General features: G+C 38.2%; 1 protein-coding gene across 1 annotated transcript in view; it reads left to right on the top strand.

Annotated features, from left to right (window-relative positions):
- LOC103071308 (zinc finger protein 180-like) overlaps positions 1 to 3055 on the top strand; it is a 52514-nt gene that overhangs the window by 48925 nt on the left and 534 nt on the right.

Genomic DNA, 3055 nt, shown 5'->3' on the forward strand with positions numbered 1-3055 from the left:
GGACGCGCAGACTCAGCGGCCATGGCTCACGGGCTCAGCCGCTCCACGGCATGTGGGATCTTCCCGGATCGGGGCACGAGCCCGTGTCCCCGGCATCGGCAGGCGGACTCTCAACCACTGCGCCACCAGGGATGCCCGGTAGGGCTTCTTTAGTGAGAATCTTCATTCATTGGTCTGTACATAAAAGAGACCTGTTCCAGGTGGTGTGCATGTGATAAAACTTTAGCAATCTATGGACATAAGAAATCCCATGCAGTAGAGAACCTCTGTAATGTGTAGTGAAAAAGTTTGTCAGCTCACATCATAAATGCAATTTAAAAAAACGGTGCCCTGCAAATAGTCTTAATAAAATTAAGTAAAACTAACATTTACTCAAGTGAGTAACAACTATAGAAGGCCAAGCCAAAGTGTTCATTGTCAGAAGCAGACACCACTGTTTCTCAGCAGTCTTAATGATGGGTTTTTAGAAGGTGCTCATTTTGTCAAGTTCCCACCAAAATAGTGATTTAGTTTTGGATTATAGTTGGATTGGGAGGAGGAGATACCTTTACAATATCTTTATTCATCTTCAATAACAATGTATTTTTTTGTATCTTAGTTTATTTATAGGTTTCTTCATTTGGATCATATTTTATTCCTAGTTTTTCTTACATTACATTTTCACACTAGTTATTGTCTGTATCTGAAACAGCCATTCAACTGCAAATAAAACCATCCCTGAAGTATTACTTTCTTACCCTTTCAGGTGGGCAATAGTGAAAGATTAATAAAGCTCACTGTCAGTAAGGGAGTAGAAAAAAGTTAGCATCCTCACATAAGTTAGTGGGGGAAAAAAAACAGGTGTAACATTTCTGGAGAGGATTTTGTATATATGTATCAAAGTGTATAAGGAGCATTGTCTTTGATCCACTAATCCTACTGCTCAGAATTTATCTTTCAGACATCATTGCACAAGTTGTAAAAGATGGTTTCAGAAGGGAACATCTTCTAAGAATTTTGCAATTATAAAAATTGCAAAGAACCTAAAGATCCATGAATAAGAGAGTGAGCAAGGATTTCCCTGGCAGTCCAGTGGTTAAGACTCTGTGCTTCCACTGCAGGGCATGCTGGTTCGATCCCTAGTCAGGAAACTAAGATTCCCACATGCTGCTCAGTGTGGCCAAAAAAAAAGAAAAAGGAAAAAAAAGAGTCATGTTTTAAAAAAAAGAAAAAGAAAGATTGAGCAAATCATGGTATCCCCATGTAATGGAATAATATACACCATTAAAAATGATCTAGGGCTTCCCTGGTGGCGCAGTGGTTGAGAGTCCGCCTGCCGATGCAGGGACATGGGTTCGTGCCCCGGTCCGGGAAGATCCCACATGCCGCGGAGCGGCTGGGCCCGTGAGCCATGGCCGCTGAGCCTGCGTGTCCGGAGCCTGTGCTCCGCACCGGGAGAAGCCACAACAGTGAGAGGCCCGCGTATCGCTTAAAAAAAAAAAGAAAAGAAAAGAAAAGAAAAGAAAAATGATCTAGACCTACAAAGTTTTCACATATTGTTTGGAGGAAAAAAAAAATGAAGTTATAAAAGATCAAGTACAATCTGTGACGAATAGAAAAGATTTTTAGAATGCAGAGCAGCACCAGGAACCATCCCCCTCCACCACTCTACACTTCACTTTTCAGTGTTGTAAGGCTTTCCCCAAATTATTTTCCTCATCTGAAAAATCTTTGCTTTTATCTTACCCTGTTTAATATATGTGAAAATTCAAAACTGAGATTACCAAATATTCTTCTTCCTCTCACAAAGATAGAATCTGCTATATAGGAGATCATGTGATGTGATTTGTGATAGTGGTTTCCTTGTTTTAAGCCATGTGTATTTTTTTACATATTTGCTGTTATTTCTTTTTGTTTTTCTCTTTGTTGGAGAGAAACTGGCCCAGGATTTGCATTGGCTTTGGTTGAACGGAATGTTTCTGTTCAAATACTTTCAGTCCCTTCTATGAAGTATTCTTGCAAAAACAAAAACAAAAACAAAAAAACCTGTATCTAATCTAGCCTTTAAATCAAAATTCTACTTTACAGGAAATTTAGAAGATTAGAGGAGAAAGTATGAGAAGCCGTTAGACAAATCCAGAATTCAGACACCTAATTTGACGTCTTGATTTCTCCAACAGTTCAAGGACATTAAAAAATGGCAGTGCTTGTGTATGTATGTAGGATATAGTTCTAGAATAAATGAGCTTCAGCTGAGATAATCAAATACAATGAATTGATCTACTTGGATAGTGACTAGAATAAACCAGCTGTAAAATATTATTTTAAAGCAATACGGTATTTGGAAGGGAATGATAATGTCAAAGAGTGTTTTAAAATCGTTTAGTAACAAAATTTTAAAATGATAAGTGGAGCCAGTGTGGCATGTTGATAAGTGTTAAATTTAAGGTATATGTATTTAGTATTGATATTTCATATTACTATTCTCCATACTTTCATATTATTTTTAGAAGTTTCATTTTTTAAAATTATTTCCTGTCCAGAAGGAAAGCGGTAAGTACATACTTCCTGTAGTTTCACTTGTTATAGTTATATGACTCCATCTCCTACATCAACCTACCTACCCCACAGCCTCAAATAATCATGACCTCACTTTGTTTAAACAGATCTGTAGAAAAGAAATATTCTTAGCAAATATATGATGTCAAAGAGAACAACACAGGAGTAGTCAAAGGGAAGCCTGAGTTTGAACTCAAAAAATTTCGAGGAAAGAGTCCTCTTCCCTAAAACAATATTTTCTCCAGTTCCTTGCCAGTGCAGCTCCTCTCATTTGTCAGAAACAACACTGCAGTTTCTGTTTTACGGCCTGAACAGTGCGTGAAACTCTTTGTGGATTCTTGGCATCTTGCAGTAAATAGTTTATACCAGACAGCAGTCAGAAGTAGATGAAGACAGGCACAAATAAAGAGACAATGAAGTCAAACCAAGTCTGAAATTCCATGTTCCTTAAGGTCGATATCCAGTGCAGCACAGACCAAGTCCCTTGTCTTTTGTCATAGGCATAGTTTTCCTGCTG

Source organism: Lipotes vexillifer, unplaced genomic scaffold, assembly GCF_000442215.2.
Source record: "Lipotes vexillifer unplaced genomic scaffold, Lipotes_vexillifer_v1.1 scaffold371, whole genome shotgun sequence".
Lineage (NCBI taxonomy): Eukaryota > Metazoa > Chordata > Mammalia > Artiodactyla > Lipotidae > Lipotes > Lipotes vexillifer.